Genomic DNA, 25,241 nt, shown 5'->3' with positions numbered 1-25,241 from the left:
ATAGAGAAAATACACAATCACATTCATTTAGCCCCGCTAAGGCACTGCAGGGCAATATTAGGAGTTTGAATCCTGGCCTTGGTACTTATCAGATAGATCGTTAGACAAAATACCTAATTTTTCTGATTCTGACTGCCCCCTTTTTGCCAAATAGATAGCATCAGAGTGTTACCCTTCTGGCTCTGATGGGGATTAAATGAGAACAGAATGTGTTGGGCCCTGAGCTCATCGTCTGAATCATGCTGAGAACCTGTGATATGTGTGATGTGGGAAATGAAAAGCAGGGGGACGGGCGTTATGCACAGCCATGCTACAGACCAAGGTTGCTCCTTAGTCTTTCCCTGAAGCCATTGTGAGGAGATGCAGGATCCCTCCAAAGACCCGATCTGTTATGCACTTAAGTGATGTTAAACACTTTTAGAAGGAAACTTCTCCGATCTCCTCCAAACACAAATGTCATAGTCTAAGCTGGGCTTGGGCTGGGTGTAAAATGGGATGGTGAACACTTAGGTAGCAGTGGAAACTGAGCTTTCACACAGAGCTCTTATACACCCCCCCCCCCCCACACACACCAGGTGCCTGGTGTACCAATGGGAACTGCCTGTAGAAATGAATGAGCCAGCCTGGGTGGACGACAGTAAATAACAGCTGGCAGGAAAAAAAAATCCCGAGGAAAATTAATTTTCAGCAGTGGAGGAGAGCAAGGGACACAGAACTACGCTGCTCCTGGTTGTGATTTATAGTGTGTCCCCTCTTCACTCACAGTAATGAATCACTGGCTCTCTCCCCTCAGTCTGCTCTGGAGTTTGACTCCACAGATGTAGATGCAAGCACAAGAACTTTTCTCCAGTTAGGGATTTTTCTTTGCTATGCTTCACCATCGCCTTTGCTCAATATTAAAAAAAAATTACTGGGAAAATAATTATTAAGTGACAAAAAAAAATCCATTGTGATCAAAAACAATGTTTATAGAAGTTTTACTTTGCTTTCCGTTGCTATGATAAAACACTAACCAAAATAAGTTGGGGGAGGGAGGGATGTCTTTGACTTAAACGTCCATGTCACAATATATCACGGATGAAGACAAAGGAAAAACCTGAAGGTAGAAACTGAAACAGGAGCATGGAGGAATACTGTCTTCTGGCTTGCTCACCAAGGCTTGCTCAGTCTGCTTTTTTATAACCCAGGACCACCTGCCCAAAGGTGAAATCACCAACAGTGGGCTGGGGCTGGGAGCATTTACATCCATCACTAATCAAGAAAATCCCCTACACACACACACACACACACACACACACACACACACACTTACCTACAGGCTAAGTAATTGAAAACAGTAATTCAGTTGAGGTCCCCTCTCCCCAGGTGACTCTAAGCTTCGAAAATATGTATTTTCAGAGATGAAAAATCATGTGATTATCTTAATATTATGACGTTTATAAAGCGTGCTATTGGGTCATCATGTTTGTCAGGAATTTCACGGACTCTTAGTTGTAGTTTTCTTCTCTTTTATTTGCACCCTGGCTTGGTTAATGCTAGCATCTTCTTATCAAAATTTCCACAGATCTTGTCAAGTTTAGAAGGTACACTTTCTTTTTTTTTTCTTTAGAATTATTTCATTAAATCATAGATGTACAACAGCTTATTAACTCCACATACATGCTTAAATTTTTAAAGGAAAAAAAAATGTTTTGTCATATTACACCATGATCTTGGCTAATAGCTTTTCAAAACTTTTGAGAAAAATCTTAAGAAAGGTTCGCATGCCACCTGAAACTTACAAATTTAATATTACCAAAGAAGGAATGCTTTTATACTCTTACAAAGACCACTTGAAAGAAACAACAATTAAAAAGCTAAGAAATGGTCTCAGAGGCATTTTTAACAATCCTTCCTCCACAGTAAGGTAATGGTATTAAATAATCCAATCCATTTACAAAATGGCTTTCTGCATCCGCTCTGGTATCTTCTGCCATATCACTGCATAGTCATGCATGACTGAGATAAGAGTTTCCTTAACATTGTTATTTTGATAGCCTGAAGCTGTTCTCTTACCTCTGTGTGCTCGACCTCATCTGTTTATACAGTAAAGCTCATGCTAATCAGGAAGAAGCTCAGAATTGGCTCCTCCCACTATAGCCACCACTTCCACCAGGACCATAGTTTCCTTCACCATATGGTTCCCCCGTGTTCCCTTTACCACAAAAGTTTCCACCTCTCCATTGGACCATAGGTCCCTGGTCATAATTTCCAAAAGTGTACTTTCCACTTCTGTAACTCCCTCCTCCACCCTCAGGCCCTCCTCCATACCCATTATAGTCATCCTTAAATCCACGCCCCTTCTCTATCCATCAGATCCCCTCTGAAGTTGCCTCCTGATCCCAGTACAAAACTGCCACCACCACCCCTAGAATCCCCCAAACCAAAGCTTCTTCCTCTTCTACTCCTAGAACTCTGGAATTCTGCATTTCTTGTCTAGACAATGCCTTTCTAACTTCTGCATTGTGACCATTGATGGTAGGATATTTTTATAATACAATTTTATCCACAGGATCATGGTCATCAAAAGTAACAAAGCCAAATCTTTTTTTTTTTCCTTTCTTTCCAGTAATTATTTCAACACTATCAGTTTTTCCATACTCTTCACAGTAATCTCGAAGGTGGTGTTCCTGAGTATCTTCTTTAATTCCACCAGCAAGCAGCTTCTTCATCATCACATGGGCTCCTGGTTTTCCAGACTGCTCTCTTGTTAAGCATGTTTTGGCTCAGCTACCCTGCCCTCAATGGAATGAGGCCTTGCAGACATGGTAGCCACAATCTTGGCCATTGATGAGAAAGTTACAAAGCCAAATCCTCTCGATTTTTTTCCTTGCCAGATTCCTCCTAACCACATGGTCTGTGAGCTTTCTCCATTGCTCATAGTTGCTTCTCAAACTTTCTTCAGGCGGTTTCAAAGCTTAAACCACCAATCAATCTCATCTCACAGCCGAGTGAGATGAGAAAGCCCTCCACAGAAAGAAAGAGACAGACAGACAGACAGACAGACACACACACACACACAAACACACACACACAAGAGACTCCTGACACTGTGGTGAGAGCAGCTGCTGCTCCAGAGATTGCAGTGTTGGAAGCACGTGCACACAGGACCAGGTGCCAATGCTACTTGAGGTTACGCTTTCAGTGTTCAGCTCATTTCACAGTGCTGTGGCTGTTCAGCCTTATTGTAAACCATTTTTCTCCACTGGTCACCGTGACAAGGATTCTTGCCGTGTTCTCACCACTGTGAGCCATCTCAGTCCTTAGAGTCCTCTGAGGTTTTTCTACCTGTGTCTTTCTATGGCTTCCTTCTACGGCTTTCTCCCTGTAGGCTTGTCTCTTTGCTGTTCTGCTTAGGCAACTGACCCCATGCCCCAGATTGCTGCAATTACCGTATTAGTCACACATTCACTGGGGCTTTCTTTTCTGAACTCACAGCTAGTTATCTAAGGTTTCTAAGTGTTCAGCATTTACACATATTTAGCTATCTCATCTCTATTCCTTATCTTCCTTCTCTTGCTTTCTTTCCTTCAGAGCTTACAGTAGGATTGCAGGAACACTCTGGATAACCAAGTATGATACTTTCTATTCCTTTTCTCCCTATTTCTAAAACGAAGACTGAAATTTACTCTGTTGTTTTTCTTCTATTTTGGTTACTGTTCCAGCTTCCTATTCATTCCAGTCTTTTTTATTTTTCTGTACAATTCTTGCTGGGCGCATGCCTGTAATCTCAGTTTTCAGGGAGACAGAGGCTGGCAGATCTCTGTGAGTTTGAGACCAATCTGGTCTACAAAGGGAGTCCCGGACAGCCAAGGCTACACAGAGAAACCCCATCTCAAAAAAAAAAAAAAAAAAACCAAAAAAAACAAAAAACAAAAAAACAACAAAAAAAAGACAGAAAAAAAGACAACTCTTATCTTGCATCAACAATGGCCTTAATTAATGAATGCATGAATTATTGATTCTAGAATTTCACCCATCCCATGCTGGTTTCAAAGTTACTATGTAACCAAGGATGTCCTTGAATTTCTTCCAACTCTGAATTACAGAGTTGAATTACTTCCAACTCTGAAGAGCTGGTATTAAAGACAGGTAAACTATGCCTGGTTTAGTCATGCTGAGATTAAACGCAGAACTGTGCATGGTAAGCAAGCATATTGCCAACTGAACTATCCCCAGACGAAGAGTGGCTTTTATAATGTACAAATTTGATTAAGCCACTTAAATTTAAAGCTGTTCAATGGCTTTTCAACAAGTGTTATGGTGGTTGCCAGGAAGTAGAAGGATGAGGAGGCAGAATGGTGATGACGATGGGGGTGGGTGGATATGGGGAGATTCTATTTAATGACAATATGTTATTTATTTCAAAATTTCTGAGGGAAGCTAATTTATTTATTACACATTGTAATTAATATATCAGTCCCTTATGTTGAAAACAAACACACACACACACACACACACACAATTTTACTTGTCAATTATTCATTGATACAAAACAACTATAAGGCTGTTTATATGACTGTTGATTATCTGGCCAACAAAGTGCCAAGTTCAGAACAGACAGATGGGTCACTGCTTGCCCTTGCAGCCTCTTCTCCTTTTCATTTTAGTTCAATTATTTATTTTAATAGCTATTTAATATTATCGGAACACATTATTATTCAAATTAACGGATTTCACTGTGACATTTCCACATGTGCAGACGTCATATTCTTCCATCTCTAGCTTCGTGATGAATTTCCTTTCTTATCTATTCTAGTCTTGTAAGCTTCCAGCTTCCAGAGGGCTACACCTCCCACTGCTGTGCATGGTGCTCCCTTTTATGTACATCAACCTCCCTCCTTTATCTGTGGATTCCTATGTATCTATTTGCCAAGTCCTCCCTTCCTCCAAGAATCCTTCCTGAGATGAAGTCCATCTTATGCACAGTCCCAAGGTGCCAAATTTTCCTTGCAATGCTTGGCACCACCCTCGGTCTTGTGAATTTCAGCAGCTTCACATTCTTTGGGGTAGTGTCTGGACTGTTTGTGATAGAGTATTTGTATCTTGCCCAGTGCATTGTATAAAGAAGACACCCAAGTCTTGGAGCCCAAAGAGGATCCCCTACATAAAAATAAATAGAAGGAAGAAATCAAGTTCTAACAGCGCCAAGCGTGAGCGTCTACTGACACATGTTGAGAACAGAACCTTTACGCTCTTAGGGAGAAGTCAGAAGTGGAGTAACCCAAATGACGTCCCCTTAATGGGACACTATTACATGCAGACTGCGTTTTCTATTAATCTGTGAAGCATGTTACATGTACCATGTCATGTTGTCTTTAGTGATATGTAACGAAGGAAACATTTTTCTACATGGAGCAGATGAGGAAAATAGGCTAAAGGAGGGAAATTGCTTGGCCAAAATCAACTGACAGAGCTAAGATTGGATGCAATGTCCAACGTTCATAATCTACCTTGAATCAGGTAGATTGGTAAAGTTAACAAACATGTATTTTGATGGGTGTGGCACACCACAATACCTGTACTATTCTAGTAAATGCAGCCAGAACAATGAGAGGAGCCATGTTCTATTTGGCCAGGCATTACTACCAGCCTTGAAAAAGGTCTTGTATCACATGAAAGTATATGGTTGGATCACACAGAGTGTTTTCTAGCTGTTCTTCATGAGATGCTGGAATTTCACTACTTAGCAGCCCAGAGAAGAGAACTCAGCCTATAACTACACAGGTGATCTCCATATCATTACTCCGAACAAAGGAAGTCGCAGTTTTAAAACAGTGAAGTTCAAAACACAACCTAATCTCACCTACAGTGTCCTGTCAGGAGGCTGGACTGGAATGATAACTGGAGGAAACACGTGGTTATTGGTAAAATGACTTCGCCCGCCTCTAGGTGCTGCTTGCAGAGATGTGCTCCCTCTGAGGAAAATTTCAATAACTTCTACCCCCGGCTGTCACCACCCCCAACCCCCAGGAAAATGGTCAGTCACAATATCAAGATAAAATTTTGATACAATGAGAAAAATTTGTGGAACATTTGAATCATACTACTGCAAAAATTAACATTTGTTTCAGTCATATCAGCGAAATAAATATTGCAATATTTATTAGAAAATATTAGCCCAAATATTAACCCAAAAAACAAATATGTCTGATGAGAAAACAAAATTTCCCTTGGTAGCCTTTCCTGGGGTGGTGGGGGCAGTGTGAAAGCTGCTGCTATGTGACTAAATTTTCTCACACACTGTTTATAGAAGACCTGACCTTTTAATGTTAAAAAGTAGAAATAACAGTGATTGTATCAGAAATTAAAAGGTTAAATTTTTACAATGTTGTTTTGGATGTCTCAACTCTTTTAAAATGTTTGCCCCATAATGTACTCAAAATATATTTGGAAATAGACAGGAGGCAGTAGGGAATGTTTATAATCAAAATACATGGTAGAGTCATGTGAAATTCTCAAAGGCTAAATATATTCAAAATGCGTTTGATTTTTTCCATCTTCCTTCATCATGAATAAGTTGTTCTTACTTGTTTTGAATGTATCTGTACTATCTACCCCTCTATCATCTATCTATCTGCTATATGAATGGATATCAAGTATTAAATACTATTTGGAATATGTATGATCAGTCTTGTAATGTAGAGAAGCTCAATGAATATTTTTACTCTCTGATTAAATGGGAAATGACATATTCTTACTATCTTACATACACTGTGGGGATGAATATCTACAAAGAAAAAAATCACTATCAACCTTTTATTGTATCACTTAACAAAGTATTTGTAGGTTATTGTATATTTCTAAGTGATTATATAAAGTAACAAACCATTTATGATAAAGGTATTTAGTTTAAAAAGATTTAGATTTAGAAAATAGTTTAAAAATGTCTCCTCCCCTACTATATTTAGATCAAACGCTGAAATCAAAGTCTTATTTTCTTTGGAAGTAGCCATATATTAAACTGGTGTCAAGAAACACCAGAAAATATTAGCTTTTAGGGAAAAACACTGTCAATTCATATTTTGTACTTTTAAGTAATATATTCTTACAATGACTCTAAAACCTGTCTAAACCACCATTAACATTTTAAAAGAAACTTCTCTAGTTCTTACCAAACAGAAATAAATAACATTTGACAACAGCATTAGGGAACATAAACATAAAATTACCCGTTATTAAAAACTGAGCACATTTTTCTCAAAGAAATATATGACTCAGCTATAAAATAGTATGTTTGCCATTCACAGTAATGTTTCTGCATTATATTCAATCTTCTAAAAAGCTGACATGGAAAATAATGCTGTAATAAACTAATTCATCATAATGTGCAAAAGAAAGTGCCGGAATAAATTGTAATAACCTTTCAAAAACTAGCAGCTTTTAAAAGTATTAATTTCTACTCCAGATAATTGGAAAAGACACCTGGGTGGGTGGGCAATATTTTTTATAGGATTGCTCTGTCAGGATCTTGAGGTTGTCTCTGGACTCAGCACCGATCATTTAGCACTAAATGACAGTGAATCTTGCAAATAGGTCTTCCTAGATGGAGTTCGCCGTAAATTATCAAACTCAGCTCCCCTCAAGGTCACCTGCACAAAAGGGCAGGTATCAAATGGCCTTTGCGGAGACCTAGCGCGGTTCTTGGGTTTCTCATAAATGGACAATAGTTGTGTTGGCTGCCATAAAATCAACTTAATGGACTGGCAACATAAATTACCATCAAACTTTGACAACATTTCTCTCTATGAGAGAATGGAAACATGCTTTTATATCAAAGCTAGGGAAAATGAGTAACAATATGCTAGCATTTTTATTATGATCATAAATACTTTAACAATGCTAGGTAAGGGAAGAATTAATACCAGGAACTACAATTTGTTTTACCTGATGCATTTAAAACAATACCTAAGTGACAGTGAAGTGACAGTTGCTTTCTGCCTGTGTGTGTGGTTTCAAGGGAAAGTTCCATGACCTGACAACATTTTTGCTAAACAGGAATGTACAGAGCCAATAATCCTTCCTTTCTAGTCTATTTTTATCCTCGTGATCTACGGATGGAGGAGTTAGATTCCTGAATCCTTACTACCTTGGCTAACTCATCAATTTACCTTCCCTAGGGTTTTTGCTTCCCATCTGTACAAGTAAAATAATTGTCACACTGAAATATTTTTTTTGAAGACAATTGAATTAACTTCAAGAAGAAGGCAAAGAAGAAGGCACCACGAAGCCTTCTTATTGGGTAGAATACCACATCGATGTAGTTATAAAAATAAGCTATTCTACTCTAAACCCACAATTTTAAAACGTAAATTGGTTGAAAGCATAACAACAGCTAAACTAGAATGTCAGGAATTTATATGTAAAGGAAACATCACTGTCTAGGTTAGTTTTTTTGTTTTTTTTTTCCTCTTCTAACTAGCCTGCCATCCTGCAGGCTATAGTTATTCATGGGCATTATGGGTATTATTAAGTTTCTCATGTCTGCCAGTTTTGTGAGCATTCATTTTCTCTTGAAAGGGATGACTTTAACTGGATATTTTGCCAGAATAAATGATGCATTGAGTAAAGTTACCTTCCATGGAGACACTTATGTTATAACCACCGTATACAATGTTTCACTAACGTTATATACATTGTCAAGGAAACAAGTCCCCAAGCAGAATTACTTTACATGGTCGTAGCTAGTCGCAGGATCACTGGACTTTCTTTGTGCCATCCTGTCTATTTATTTCTTTCCCTCTGTTGATATTTTCACTTCTGTCCAGAACCTTATCACCTTGGACCTGAATTATTGCAGCAGTTTTGTTGCTGTACTCTCTTTCCACTAATCCATCCTGCCTACTCCTGCCAAATTAATCTTTTTAAAAGCACTACTTTAATTACGCCACTCCCCTGCTCAAAAATTTTTCAATAACTGCTATCACATGGGGGCCAAAGGCCAGAGTCTTTAAGGAGAATAAAAGCTTTGGGTAACTGGCATGACCTCCCTTTCCAGCTGGGTTTTCTGGCATTCCCCTACATAAAACCTTAAGACAAGGTTTTAGTTGTCTCGAAACCTCTACCAGAACCTCCCCAGCCAGTGCATTCCAGCCCTCTTCACATGTTGTGGAGGTTTTTTAAACCCTAACCATGAACCGGGACACCTCTGCTTGTTTTGTTGCTTGATTTTAAACTTTAATTTATTTTGCTATTATATTATCTCCAACTTTTGTGTCATGTGATTGCTCACTAATTACTTTGCAAAGCTCTTGGAAGACAGGGATTTTTGAGTTCTCATTATCCGTCAATGATGCCAGCACGGAGTTAGAATATAGCATTATCCACTAGACACTTGTGCAATAAATGAATACAAAGAGCTGCTATAGGTTTCTTGTAAGATCAGTATGGAAGCCATTGGGTTATACCACATTGTAACTTGGGATGTTTCAGAACAACAGTTTATACTTGTGGGACAGTTTTCCTGAGTTTAACAAATTTGCTTTCATGTTTTTTTTTTTTTTTTTTTTTTGTGAAACTGTAGATAGTAAAGCACAAGCTAAGCACATGGATTTGTAACCTCAAAAATCTAACTTTGAGGCAAGTATGGGCAGCCATGAAATAAACAAAACCTAGTACATAGTAACTGAATAAACAGTAACTTTGTGATAATTTCATGCTACCATAACTTCACTTCTAAACGAATCTGAAATCAATGAAGGAATAAATTAGGAAGAAAAAGGTAAGACTGACTTAGATTATAATAGTCTATATTAGAATAGGTGGCATAGGTCAGCCAGAACTGACTGGCCACCAGTACTGTTCCTTACCAGTATTTTTTCTTGTACTCACAATTCAATGTCCTTGAACCTTACTATCTCCTAAGGCAAATGGAACTTACATTAACTTCTAATTTGTCTGGAAAAGCTAGGATGAATGGACCCTTTTGAGCTGTATATTAGGGAGATGAATTTAAATCTCCTTGGGAATCTAGCCCAGCACCTGGCATATTAATAAATGGTAGCTATTTTTAATTACTGTTGTTGTTTTGAATGTGTCTTTTTTTCACTCGTTCCCACCTGACTTAACTAAAAGTTAAAGAGCATGGATACTAGAGTCAAACAGGCTTGTGTTTGTATCTTGGCTTAAGTATTTATTATCTTATTATTTATTAAGCTATCTAAGCCTCAACTTCCTAAGGTGTCTTAGATGGTGAAATAACTCCATGCAATAACATTTTGAACACACACACACACACACACACACACACACACTAACAAAAGCCCCCCCCACACACACAAAGTGTCCAACATTGTGCTTGCTACTTTTATGTCAGCTTGACATAGCTAAAGTAATCTTGGAAGAAGGGATCTCAATTGAGAAAGTGTCCTTACAGGCGAGCCTGTGGTGCATTTTCTTGATTGATAATTGATGTGGGAGTGGTCATCTCAGTGTGAGTGGTGTCACCCCTGGGCTGGTCTTGGGGTGGATAAGATGGCAGGCTGAGTAACTGGTAAGGAGCAAGCCAGTCAGAAGTACTCCTCCATGGCCTCTGCATCAGTTATTGTTTCTTGGTTTGTTTGTTTTTTCCACATTTCTTTTTTTCCTATTATTATTATTATTATCACAATTTATTCAATTTGTATCCTGGCTGTGGCCCCCCTCCTCCTCTTCTCCCAATCCCACCCTCCTTCCCTCTTATCCCCCTATGCTCCTCTCCTAGTCCACTGATAGGGGAGGTCCTCTTCCTCTTCTATCTGACTTTAGCCTATCAGGTCTCATCAGGACTGGTTGCATAGTCTTACTCTGTGGCCTGGCAAGGCTGCACCACCCAGGGAGAGGTGATCAGAGAGCCTGCTACTGAGTTCATGCTAGAGACAGTCCCTGCTTTCCTTACAAGGGAACACACTTGGAGTATGCTTCCTGGTTCTTATTTTGAGTTCCTTTTCTGACTACCCTCAGCAAGGAATGTGACCTCAGAGTTGTAAGCTGAAATAAATCCTTTCCACCTCAAGTAGATTTTTGTCATGGTGTTTTACCATAGCAATAGAAACCCTAATTAAGACAAGCCTGGAGCAGACGCCCCATGAATAGCAGACACAATGCCTGAATGTTTTCAAACAATGCTGTCCTTCTGTGTGTTGAAAAACACACTCTCAGGAACATTTGAAGTAAAAGAGCCAGAAAACTTTTCTCCATTGTTTCTTACTACTTTGTAATAGTACCATGAACTGGCATTGTAATCACTTTTTTTTTGTAGTGTGGGCAGTATTTGTATAGATACTGACTATTAAAAAACACCTTTGTAATGGAGTACTATATTGCTCCAATATGCCCGACTTTACTCTATTGCTGTTACATTCCTGTAATCATTATTCTTGCATCCCATTCTTTCATCAAGATGCTTAATAAGTAACAATAATGATCAATGCCACCCCCTAAGGAGGCCATTAAAGACCTCAAATGAATTATTGTCATCATAAGCTTATATTTTTAGAAATACTTGACAGTCAGAATTGGACAGATGGACTTGAGCAATTGATCATAGATTCTTCTTCTCAGCAGTAGATCTCAGAAGCAGAGCTTCCTCTGATTTCTACAGTTTTGGTGAAGGTTATCATTGAGGTTATTTTATTCTTCTGCAGGCTGAACTACAGCTTTGTGAAACAATTTAGTAACTGGCATTTGAAACAATGGATAAATAAAGGAATACAAAGAAACAATGGTAACTCTCTTAAATCCAAATAAAAATCTTTATGCTGTATGCTGAGATTAATGTGCTATTATCTTAATTCAGTGGGAATGTAATTAAGTGCTAAGAAACAGAAAGAACCTCATGGTTTTCTGAGATTGAGCTGTTTTTAGTATCAGAATAACTGAAGCTTATACTTAAATATTCATTAAATATATTCACTTCTCTACAGTATCTACAAGGTCAAAACCGAGACTAACAAAACAAAGGATCTTAAGGTGCTCCAGGCATGCTGAGTTGTGCACTTGTAACATTAAAAAACTGTATTTGTGGGTTGAATTATTCGTAAGATTCCAAATAAATAGTTTGCCAAATACCATTCCTTAAATAAGACTCTGCATGCAATGGGTCTTGAGTTCCAATGTTTTTACCTATTGATTTATATTTGTTAAGCAAAGAGTTAGGAGTTAGGCACAAAGTGACCAAGATAACTACAGATATTTTTCATGACAGTTCAAAAAAACACAGGTCTGTGGTTAAGCATCCTTGAAACTGCAGTTAAGTTCTTCTTGTTCTACAAGGAGCTAAGGTATTGGGAAGATTTTGTGAGCCAGAATGAAGGCATCTTGAAAAGACCTCAGCTTCAGTATAGTATCCTTAGCAATGTGATTTTGATGATTTTTTTTTTTTTGTCTCAAAAGCTTTTAAATGAAACTCAGAAAGAAATACCCTCAAAGGAAGATCTGTTCTTCCATGATTTGTACAAAGAAAGTCACAAGTTTATGAACATGCCACCTACCTTCATATATATATACACAAAAGCCAGATATATTCATATATATATATGTATATATATATATATATACACAAATAGCCAGATGGAGATTAATCAGGCCTGCTAACTTTTCCCATTAGTACATCACTGGAGTATATTTGGATTTCTCTAACTGTAATATAAATTTAATTTTTGTGTCTCCTCTTCAACTCCTGTTGAATTCTTGTTGGAATTCACAGGCAGACACAGAATATCTTGTGTTCTTTCTTGGTCTAATGCTAATCTTTCCAGTTCTTACTTTATGGATTATGGACATGTAGTTGCATTTTAAAACATGAGTTACAAAACAAGCACAACCCATGAAATATCATATTTGGGGCCTCCAACATTTGAGAACTGAGAACTGAATAGCATTGGATCAGCACTGATACGGATCCATTCGTACGTCTGCTCTCAGAATCTCTACTCAGTGTGGTGTTTCTCGGTCTTTGTTTTCTCTTATTGAACTTGACATTGCCTTCCAAGAGTTTGAGCCATTTGTGGACTTCTTAACTGCAGACAGATTTATATTTATCTTACTATTTTAATTTGTTTATAGGAACCCTGATAAGTTCAATTTCATTTGTATGAGATATTTTAATTGTTACAATAATGTCATGTGAGATGAGGAAACCAAGGCATGAGGGCATATGCTATGCCTGAAGCCACATAAAATTACTGATTGAGTGGAGAATCTGAATCTGGGGCCTGCTTTGCCCCTATGACTACTACATCACTTATTTGGTCTTTGGATTAAACTTGCCCTAGAAAACATCTATCACTAGCTCTGAGGACTGAACTCTCTGATTCACAGTTTCTTTGATGGGAAATGAATATAAGGAGAGCTATTTCATGGTGGTTATCTTCAAGAGTAAATGAATGTAAAGTAAAGAGTGAATGTACATAAAGTCAAAAGGCTTGGGAAAAAGATAATGAGTTGAAAAGGCAGCTTTCTAAATCCCCAGGTAATGATGCTTCATCCAGAGGTGGTATTGTTAGGCCTCTTGAGAGTATCTAAAACTGTTCTGAAATTTACTTGGTGGGGGGAGGAGTGTGAGGAGGCACAGATGATTGATGTGGCAAGGGGCTAGAGTTGAATTTAAGCATGGATTTATCGGCCTACTACACAACAGTATAACTGAGGCAGAAGTACAGTTGCAGTGTTTGACTTCCTAGACAGGAAAAGATTCTTCATCAGCCATGTTGCTAGAGAACTTTGTAAATGCACCAAAATAATATCAAAGCTCCTCCATCTAAGTTTTACTGTGTCTTTATGAAGCGACATATTCCCCCAAATCCTACAGGTTCTTTGTGTAGCTTGGGATACTGTATCCAACCTATACCATCCCATGGGGTACAGGGTGAAAGACGGAAGACTGAGTGCTGCCTCATAGCAAATGAGGAGGGAGAGACGAAAATGTGTTAAATCGGGCTGAAGAGATCATTCTGAAGTCAAGAGCATCAGCTGCTCTTTCAAAGGATTTGGATTGTTTTCCCAGTGCCCACATTAGACAGTTGACAACTGCCTGTGATTCCAGCTCGAGAGGATCACAAGCCTCCGTCCTCCACAGGCTCCTGCTATGTAGACACATACACTTATACATAATTAAAAACAATAAACATTAAAAAGGAATGTGTTAAATATTTTTGCTGTTCCTATTACTTGAGTCATCCTAAATACAGAATGACCCAAAATATAAAAGATACTAGCATTTCTTACCTTATCCATTGACTCTAACCAGAAATATTTGAGTTAAATTTTAGCCTCTGGACCAAGAAAAATAAGTAAATAAGTAAATAAATAAATAAACCAAAAATGAACAAAGAAACAACAACAAAACCCCCCAGTGGTTATAAGTCTACTCTATTTATGTTAACCCATTAATAAAATGAATTTATCACCAACTAAAAATATTTTATACTCTTAGGGCCAGGGAGTTGACTCAGCAAAGCATTTTCACTGCAAATATGAGGGCCCACGTTCAATCCTCAGGAATCACGTAAAAGAGCTAGGAAGGATGCTATCTGATTACAATCTCAGTGCTGGAGAGGCAGAGGGAGACAGGAGGCTATCTGGAACTTGCTGATCAGCCATTCCAGCCATATTGGCAAGTTCTAGGTTCAGTGAATGACCCTGTCTCAAAAAATAAGGTGGAATATGATAAACAAAGATATTCAATGTCAATCTCCTGCCTACAAACACATCCACCACATGTACACACATTTGTATACAAACTTATATTCCAATTCTATACTTTTGAGATGCTGGGAATGGAACTCAGGGCCTTGTATATATATTTGGTAAGCCTTCTACCACCTTTTACCTCTGAGTTACAGGCCATCAACATGTCTTTTGAAGAGTCAAATTTTGTTTAACCTTATAATACTTAAGTTTAAAAGTATATGAATTGAGGAGAAACAATTCCGCATTATCAGTATCAACTAATAACTGGGCATTGGTTGTGTCTGGTGATGTTGAGATATAGCCCAGCCCTTATGTCAGACATTTTCCTCCTAATTTAGCCTCCTTCTGTGTTGTTAGATAGCAATCTAACCTCTCAGTGTTAGATTACGTTAAGAACATTATTATGTACTCATTTTGAAATGGGACCATGCCAGCTACTGTCTAGCATACAATGAAACAATTGACTGTAAGAAATTTTGATAGTTCAGTGTGTCTTAAACACGACTTTAAACCTTTTCTCTCATTACTTTACTTAGCCTTGGGAAATATCCAGCAATATGCATAGCACTTGTTAATTTTTAATAGCATGTGTCTCCTCAAGTCTTATGTGTTGCAGCTTGCTCTCAGCTGGTAGGACTCATTGCTTTGAGGTGACTGGATTGTGTAGGCTTTCCCTCAACCATGACTAAATCCCTCAGTGGGTTAATGGTATGATGTCATTATTAGGAAGTGTTGGAAAGTAGAAGGTAGAGTCAGGCTGGAGAAACTAGGTCATGGAGGGTGTGTCTTTAAGAGACTCATCTTGTCCTGGACCCATCCTTCCATGCCTTGCTTTCTGTTTGCCAGGAGTGGCTAAGTGTCCTCTCACCGAGCCCTTCCACCATCGTGGTCACTGTAGACTCAGAAACATGGAGTCAACTGACCATGGACCATAACCACTGAGACTGTGAGTCAAAATCAAATTTTCTTCAAAAGTAGTTTTGCAATGGTATCTGTCACTGTAATGGAAGCTTACCAACAGTCTTATTGCCCACAGTTTTAGAGACCACAAAATGAAAGAACAGAATGTTTTAACATCAAGCCTTACCATGGTCTCCCAACTAGAAATTGGCTGAGTGAGTGATCAAACTTATCAACTTTAAATTATATACGTTCTTAATGTGTTCATCTTCCCTATCGTAAGAGAACTAAGACCAGCAAAGCTAGGGAATATATTTTAGCTACTACAGACATAAAAGACAAAGGATTTCTATTTTCAAAGAAGTAATGATAGGCTCCAGGAAGGAGGAAATGGCAATATTGAAACTAGAGAGTTGGGGGAGATTGACAATCATGTTGTAAAATCCTTTAGAAGCTCATAATACCAGGGAAGACCTCATGCTGTAGGCCCATTGTTCTGTGTGGACACCTCTGTGTGCAGGCAAGCAATGTGTGCTGCCTGAATGCTGGTGGGATGGACCATCTGTGGTTGGAAGTTGAGAAGGTTAGAGAGAAGGACTCCACACACATACCTACATTCACACACTTCTCTGTTGCTCCAGCGAGGATTATCTGCCTAGTAGGTGTCCCATGGCCTCACCTCCTGTTTGTCCTGTGGGTTTTCCTCCTTGTGAGAACCTAGAAAATGATTACTACAATTAGTTTCATTTTTTAAAAAAATTCTTTTCTTTAGTAGCTGTGGTTAAATATTTCTTGTGGAAAGAGACATACTCTTGATGTTAGAAAACATTTTAGTTGTTTTGACAAACAATTTATTAATAAATGTGGCGTTTAAGACCAGAATACAATAGTCATATTAATGAATATTCATAATATTCATTCTACTTGATTGGGAGACTCCTACATGCACTCCTAATAATGTTCCTAAGCAGAACTTTGTATCTTACTTAGATTTGGAGGCTTTGATGTGAGCATGGCTAAATGTATCCTCTTTAAAATGCCACATTTCATACACCTCTGTGTTGACCTTTTTAATAGACATAGATGATGCTTCACATCAATTATTCTTACCTTTGACTATAGGCTACCAGGAGACTAAAGAATTCTCTAGCTGCAGAGTGCATGTTTGGTTCTAAAACTAAAGTGCTGTATGAGAAAGACTGCAAAGAAGACAGGTAGGGGATACATGACACAGACTACACTGGAAAAACCTCTTGAGGGTGACAATTACTATATCAGGTTACTACTTAAAGCATTATGGTCTGTACATAGACTGTAGAAAATTAAGACATCATAGATCAGTAAGAGTAGACACAAAGATCCAAGTGGCTCCAAATCCATTAGTACATAGAATTTAAATATATTTGAAACATAAAGCAAACACAAACTTATACACACACACACAAACAAAATACATTCCCAAGGTTTTTGATTGTTTTTATCTTATTTTTATTAATTGTTTAAGAGCTTCACATAATTTTTTTTATCATATTTACTTTCCCTTCCCACTAATCTTTCCAGATCCACACTCTTTTCCCAACTCTGTCAACTTTGTCTTCTATTTTAAAAAATCCTTCCCGACTAATTTCCAGAGCCCAAATTCTTGGATGCCTGGACTTTTATCAGGGAGTGTCAGGTTACCAGGCTACAGACTTAGAGAACACTGTCTTTCTTCCTCCCAGCAGCTAACAGTTGCCAATAAGAACCTATGGCTAAACATACATGTTCTTTTTTTATATATAACTTTTATCTTTTTTAATGTTAATCACAGGTTATTTACTTTGTCTCCCAGCTGTAGCCCCCTCCCTCATTCCCTTCCAATTTCACCCTCCCTCCCTCATCTCCTCCCTGCCCCTCTCTAAGTTCTCTGGTAGGGGAGGTCCTCCTCCCCTTCCATCTGATCCTAGTTTATCAGGTCTCATCAGGACTTACTGCATTGTTCTCCTCTGTGGCCTAGCAAGGCTGCTCCTCCCTCAGAGGAGGGGGGAGATCAAAGAACCTGCCACTGAGTTCTTGTCAGAGACAGTCCCTGTTTCCCTTAATAGGGGAACCCCATTGGATGCTGAGCTGCCACGGGCTACCTCTGTGCCGGGGTTCTTGGTTATAACTACGGAAAGATTTCCCATGTTCATGGATCGGTAGGATTAACATAGTGAAAATGATCATTCTGCCAAAAGCAATCTACAGATTCAATGCAATTCCCATCAAAATACCAACACAATTATTTGCAGACCTTGAAAGAAAAATTCTCACCTTCATATGGAATAACAAAAAACCCAGAATTTCCAAAACGATCCTGTACAACAACAGATCGTTTGGAGGTATCACCATCCCTGATCTCAAGCTGTACTGCAGAGCAACAGTAATAAAAACTGCATGGTATTGGCATAGAAACAGAATGGTGGATCAATGGAACCGAATAGAGGACCCAGAAATAAACCCACACAACTATAGGTACTTGATTTTTGACAAAGAAGCCAAAACCATTCAATGGAAAAAAAGACAGCATCTTCAACAAATGGTGCTGGTCCAACTGGATGTCTACATGTAGAAAAATGAAAATAGATCCATATTTATCACCTGACATACATGTTCTTTTAAGAAGAGCCCTGGGTCTAAAACAAATAAACAAACTGTATACTTGGCAATTATCACTGAGAGACCTTGTTCAGTTTCTTTGCTGATTTACATATTATAATAAATTATTTGCAGTTCTTTCACTTGAGTTCTTGTCAACCCTCTGCCTCTCAGTCCCACTGAAGGCAGGAAGTCTGAAGAAATCAAGGAAGCAAAGGTGAACTTCCATCACTTCAAGGCAGGTCTCATGTCCAGTACATCTACCCAGTAGCCAGGAAACCAGTCTCAGTGCTTGTGAGAACCTGAAACACTGCCTGCTGACCTCAGTAAGAACCAAAACAAAGACCCGACTACTCAGCTTCTCATTTTGTTTAATAAGCTAGAATTATTTTTCAAAGATCTCCGATAAACAGAAATAATTATAATTATGAATAATTAAAATGCTAAACTGAAGAGGGCTCTCAACATTCATGGCACTGGGAGCTGGTCCCCGGAGGGCAGCGTCTTCAATTAGTGCAGTTTCACAACAAAAGATAAATGTGACAATCAGTGATTGCAGGAATTCGGTTCAAGTAAGAAAACAAGGTAATTCACTGTAAAATCACCTTCTCTGAACTAGTGGAGGCCATACTCTCTTTGGTGATCAAGGTCTGTTCTAATTCTAGAATATAGAAAAGCAACAGATACGAGTGGGAAGAATAATTCTGCCTCCGAAGCTGAGAGTAGATGCATTCCCAGTGTCTCCTACTGGGCAATGGAGAAGGCAATCAATAACAAACAACAACAACAACAACAGTGGCTTTGAAACATCAGCCCTGGGCTGGGATGATGGTTCAGTGTTGAAAGCACTTGCTGTGTAGATGTGAGGACCTCGGTTGCTCCCCTGGAGTGCACACACCTTGGACACAGTTGTATGGGAAACAGTGAATCCCCAGGAGCTCACCGGTCAGTCAGCCCTGAGTACACAGCCGAGCAGCACACAGTGACCCTGGGTCAGACAAGGAGGGAGGAGGGGACAGACACTCCAGCTTGTCCCCTCACTTCCAGGAATATAGCAGATGTGTGCCTGCACACACATGTTTACATTTCCTTCCTCTCTCCCTTTCTCCTCCCTCCTCTCCTCTTCACTTCCCTCCTTTACCCCCTCTCCCTGTTCCCACCTCTCTCTCTCTCTCACATACACAATTAGAGAAAGTTCTTTCAAATGTATTTTATAAACTTATGAGTATATTTACTTAATTCACAACCTTTCTTTGATGTTTCAAAAGCTAGATCTTGCTATGCAGCCCACGCTGGCTAGCGTGAAAATAATAATTTTCCCACCCTCACCCAAATTCTGAAATTTCAATCAACACATTCTACACTATAAGCATTTATTGTTAGTTTATGCCAGGTGGTTGTTTCATTGCATTGTAAGAACTAACAGATAAAAAAAAACAAACTACATACAAATGTATTTGCATAGTCTATCAGGTATTATCTTTGACCTATACATACCTACATTTTATGAAGGAAACTGGGTTTTCTCACTCTGTGTGTGTGTGTGTGTGCATGCACTATTCCTCATTATTCTTCAACTGTAATAGAATTGTTTAAAAAATTGAATCATAAATTATTTAGAATTTTTTTATTCAAAGTTCTTTCTGTAAATGTATAAATACCTCAGAGGGCTGGGAGAGCACTCTCAACGGTAAGATGCTAAGAAGTGCCATCACCATCTTCCTTTACTTCAGCAACACCCTCCACAGCAAAATGTATCCATTTTCTTTTTGTAGTATTAAATGGTATTTTTTGCTGAATTTTGTTTTAGCTATAATGGGACTAAAATAAATTTTAAGTTGTAAATGCATTAGCAAGTAGGAAATAAAGTTTTGCATCAAAGTCTCTGATAAACAGATTTCTTCACGCAGATTCACATATTATTTGGCCGCCATGACCTTGCAAAGGCTGTCATATATTGGCTGTCAGCTGAAGAGGTACCCGAAGCCTTTCTTTCAGTAGAGGAAAAACTCATTAGACACATGGTGCCGGTGGCTTCTGAAGATTAAACCTGAAATTATCGATTTTGCTTTTAATGTTTAGTTGTCTGAGCCTTGTTTTTAACTGAAATGATTACTGAGATATTATTTTAAACTTACACACACACAGTTACCTGAAGTTTGTTGCTGCTGTGTCACCCATTTAGAAGCTAATTAATTCATAGGAACATTCACAGTAGGGCTCTAAAATGTAATAGCAAATGTATCACCATCAATCTGCATCCTTTGTTGATTTCAATTTCATCTGTGAACCCACAGTTTACATTAGGTGTGAATTGGGGTATTCAGAACAGCTGTTGTATAAGACAGTCGAATGCTGACATGCCCTCAACACTTCTGTTTCATTTAGAATTTATACTATCACATTGTAGGCAGTTTGTGGCTAAAAAGAAAATGATGTCAATTATTAAAGGTGTAAGCTTTATAAATTAATTTGGTCTTAATACATTGAGGAGGACCTGCTGGCTTTGCCAAATAATTCATAACAGCAGTGTAACCAGAAAATATTTTCAATGACATTATTTTTTATAGAGCCTTCCCTGGAGTGAAGTCAATAAACCCAGTGTTACTCCATTGCAGAAAACGGATTCAACATCTTCTGGAATTTATCAATTGCAAACCGCTTCCTGGCCAAGAGTGAGACTTTGTCTCTACTTCCTTTTCTCCATGTGGGATTTTTGTTTAGCTTGAGCTTGAACAAATTTTGAATTTAAATTATGTAAACAAACAGTATGATCTACATCGTTGAGAAGTAGGAGTACTTGAGCCATGAGGCAAAACAAGTTTTCTGGTCTGTAAACTCTGAGGACCATCTAAACCACTCCAGTAGGCAGCTGGAAGGGGTTTCCCTCTGCCCTCAGAATTACAGTTCTTCCTGTGTTGAGAATAAAAATCTGTGAAGCCCTGTGCACCTGGCCATTTATGGCTCCTGGTCCTGTTTATTAGGTTTTGAATATATAACTTGGGCACTGAGTTAAATAAATACTTAATGAGGTCGTATCAAGCCTATTTTCTAGATGAATAAATCAAAGCTTGGAGGAGCTAAGGCATTCCTCTGGGCCCCCTGAAATCAGAAAGCGATAGAGGTATGAGTCAAAGTCTCACCCTAGAGCTCACTGGCCCCAGCTTCTATTTCAGTGTGCTGAGAGAGTGATCTCAATGGTAAGATGCTACAAAGTGCCACCACTACCTTCCTGCACGTCGGCAATCTCCTCCACCTCTGCACCGGCCTCCAAAGTGAAAGGCTTCTCTCTTGTAATATTGCAAGTTAGTAAAGACTAAAGGCGGCACATTTGTTTCGAGCACTCACGGCTAAGATTTGTTACTACAATAATCTTGCTATTCTCTTGTATTAGTTCAAGTTCCTCTGCCTGTATAAAATACTGACCAAAACCAAGTTGAGGGGAAAAGAGTTTATTCCAGCTTACAGGTTGCAGTCCATCACTGAGGGAAGACAGGAACTCAACTGAACCTGGATGCAGAGACGGAAGCAGAGACTGGAGAGATGGTGCTTATCGCCTTGCTTCCAGTCCCACATTTAGCTACTTTTCTTATAATTTCCAGGACTCTGTGGGTTGGGCCTTCCCACATCAATAAGATGTACCATAGACATGTCCACAGGCTAATCTCAGTTGAGGTTTTTTTCCTTCCATTTATTTCAAGTTGACCAACATCAAAGAATGATCATCACAAGCTGTCAAACTGCACAAACACATCACTTAAAGCCACAACCTTTTCTTGCTCTCAAGATCAATATAATACTACAAAACACAGCTATTGCTTTTTTAAAAGTCTCACAATCTTTTAGGAATTTCAGTCAGATAAAAGCTCTACAGCTTTTAAAAAATTCTGAGGTAGCCTGAATGAGAAGTGTCCCCCACAGGCTCCCTTATTTGAACACTTTAACGTCCACCTGGTCGTGCTGTTTGGGGGATGTCGTGGAAGCTTTCTGAGATTCATTCAGCCTTGCTGCCAGAAGTGCATTACTTGCAGCTGGCCTTGAGAGTTTAATTTACGGCCACATCCCACTTCCAGTTTGCACTCTCTGCTTTGTGTTTGGAGCTGTGGTCTCTGAGCTTCCTGATTCTCCATGCCTGCTGCTGGATGCCCAGCTTTCCGTGTTATTTGGCCCATGTCCCTCAGGAAGAGTAAGCCAAATAAATTCTTTCTTCTGAGCTGCTTTTGGTCACATTTTTTTCCTTTTTGGTTATTTTTTTATTGTTTTTTTTTGCCCATCAACTTTATTTTTTTAATATAATTTTTATTTATTATAATTTATTCACTTTGTATCTCAGCTGTAGCCCCACCCTCGTCCCCTCCCAGTCCCACTCTCCCTTCTTCCCTCTCTCATCTCCTCCCATGCCCCTTCCCTAGTCCACTAATAGTGGAGGACCTTCTCCCCTTCCATCTGTCCCTAGCCTATCAGGTCTCATCAGCACTGTCTTTTATAGTCTTGCTCTGTGGCCTGGTAAGGCTGCTATCCCCTCAGGGTGAGGTGATCAGAAAGCCAGCCACAAAGTTCATGTCAAACAGTCCCTGTTCCCATTAGGAAACCCACTTGGAGACTGAGCTGCCAAGGGCTACCTCTGTGCAGGGGTTCTAGGTTATCTCCATGAATGGTCCTTGGTTGTGGTATCAGTGTCAGAAAAGACCCCTAGGGCCAGATTTTTTTTTTTTTTGGTTCTGTTGTCTCCTTGTGGAGCTCCAGACCCTTCCAGGTCTTTTTATCTCCTCCTTCTTTTATAAGATTCTCCGTACTCTGCCTAAAGTTTGGTTATGAATTTTAGCATCTGCTTTGGTACCCTGCAGGTAGAATCTTTCAGAGGCCCTCTGTGGTAGGCTCCTGTCTTGTCACAGCATCTTTTTATCACAGCAATAGAAAGGTGATACATATGCCTTTTCTGTCAGTATCTTCAGAATTTTCTAATATTTTACTGAAAGCTGATTTTCAAGGAATGTTTATAGATAAGGGTGGGACCTTTGTTCTCACCAATCTCCAGAAGTAGTTCAAGCCTTTGCACAATCCTTACCTCCACCAATAACTCTTTGAGTATGTTCATTGAGAACAGGCAACAGTCAAGTGTCTGGAATCCTATCTTTGTCACTAGTACCGTTTTGTGGCATGCCAGGGTATCGTTGAACCCTTCTGAATCCCAAAGACCTCAGCTACTGTCTGTATCTACTGCTTCCCTTTGTCTCCTCTGCGTGGACCGTTCTCTGCACAGAACAAGGGTGGAAGGCAGAAATTCCCCTCCTAGGCAATGAAGAGAGTATTCCATTGAGAGCAAAGACAGTAAATTATTGCTTTTCAGTTTAGCCTTTCAAATATCACCCATTATCTTAACTCTGGACATCCTTAGAAGGCCCAGGGTATTGGAGTCATCACAGAGCAATGATAGCAGGAGGACCACCCAGGACAAGGGACTGACATGCAGCTATATCTGTCTTATGAATCTAGTTATAGTTTTACCATCCATCCTCCCATTCTTTCTTGACTACCATCTTACCAAGAAGATTTTTAAATGACTGAGAGGGGACACTTCATGAGAAGACAGTTCAAGATTTTAATTTTTTTTTTTTTTACTTCATCAACAGACAGTGCTGATAGCTGCAGCAGTTGCCCCTAACAGATAAGGGAGCGGTCGGTTCCCAATATATTACATCAAGCCTAATGGTATACACAGTCGGCTGCGTCACAACCATGTCAGCACAGGTGTCAGCAAGTCTGAAGAGGGTCCATTTGGAGGAGAGTTGGGGCTGCTTTTATTTTATGTCAAATTAGGGCTATCATTGAATGAAACTGATAATTCTTCAGGGAAACAGGTGTTTGGAGTGTAAAAAAGAAACATAGTAAAGGGTAGATAAAGCTGACTGTTGCGACCAGCAGTGAGCTCATGCATTTTGTGTTCTTCTTTGTTGGGTTTGGAATGTTAAGCAGGTTGGATTCTTTTTAAAAGAAAACATTTTATTCAGAACATTCTCCCATGAAAGCTCTCTTTGACAAAGTGTCATTTTTTGATATATTAGTACATGTCTGCCTACATTTTATATTCAAAAATGGCAAACCATATTTTAACAACTTTTGACAAGCCCGGGGAATTAAAGCTCCATAGAGGTGACTCTTTTAATGTAATGTTATAGCCCATTTTGTATTTTCTATGTTGTATGTTAGGGTAAGCTATGGCATTTCCAATTACGTCAACTTATGTTTGCAAACGTACAGAGCAATTAAATATGAGTAACAAGAATGGCAAAGTCACCTCACCAGCAAAATAGTTTTGTAAGCACGTAATTATGAAATTTCTTGAGAAAGACAGCCATAGCTATAATATGAATGGATGACTTATAAACTTATAAATAAAAAAGAAGAAGTCAAAGATGTGTCTAATAAAACACTTAGGGAATCAGGAATTTCTGCTGCTTCTTAAACTAACTAAACTATATATTTCTAACATAATCCTCTATTGAATACACAATTCACTCCTACTAGAAACGTCAGGAGGAAACTCATTGGTACCCCAATTCAGTATTTCTAAATGCTCCAAATTTCCCTCCTGTGTCCTCCTTTGGTGAACCTACAGAATGGACATCCTGATTATCCCCCAACCTCATCCGTCCCTATCTAACCTGTCCTTGCTCATCCACACAACTGGCCTCCTCTCACCTGCTGACTGTGCCAGGCTCTTTCTCGCCCCAGATCAGTCAGGTGATCAGCAGATGGTTTTTCCCTTGTTTGGTGACTCTGGATGTCACTTGCTGTCAAGAAGATTTCTCTGTCCATTCTTTTACGTAGTGTCCCTTCTGTAGATCTGTACAGGCTGCCCTTGCCCATCAAAGTCCCTGTAACACCTTGATGTGATTGCTTTTTTTCTAGGTCATATTAGTAACAGACCCTAAGCTTCATGCTAGCTGACAATATTGACCTGTACTATATACTGTTTGCAACAGCTCTTGGACTATTTGAGAACTCTCAAACAC

At 39.0% G+C, this 25,241-nt stretch overlaps 1 protein-coding gene and 1 pseudogene across 3 annotated transcripts in view; both read right to left on the bottom strand.

Annotated features, from left to right (window-relative positions):
- The window catches only part of Hs3st5 (heparan sulfate-glucosamine 3-sulfotransferase 5), a 283,018-nt gene that overhangs the window by 89,239 nt on the left and 168,538 nt on the right, over positions 1–25,241 (bottom strand). For 2 of the 3 annotated variants that reach the window (XM_060373196.1, XM_060373198.1), the window contains exon 3: positions 16,221–16,326. The gene's annotated coding sequence lies outside the window, so the exon portion shown is untranslated. The remainder of the gene's footprint in view (positions 1–16,220; positions 16,327–25,241) is intronic. The other variant, XM_060373197.1, reaches the window with a different exon arrangement.
- LOC132649494 (heterogeneous nuclear ribonucleoproteins A2/B1-like) lies at positions 1,885–2,979 on the bottom strand (annotated as a pseudogene).

The sequence above is a fragment of the Meriones unguiculatus genome, chromosome 20 (genome assembly GCF_030254825.1).
Source record: "Meriones unguiculatus strain TT.TT164.6M chromosome 20, Bangor_MerUng_6.1, whole genome shotgun sequence".
Lineage (NCBI taxonomy): Eukaryota > Metazoa > Chordata > Mammalia > Rodentia > Muridae > Meriones > Meriones unguiculatus.
This window is presented reverse-complemented; position numbering and strand designations above follow the sequence as displayed.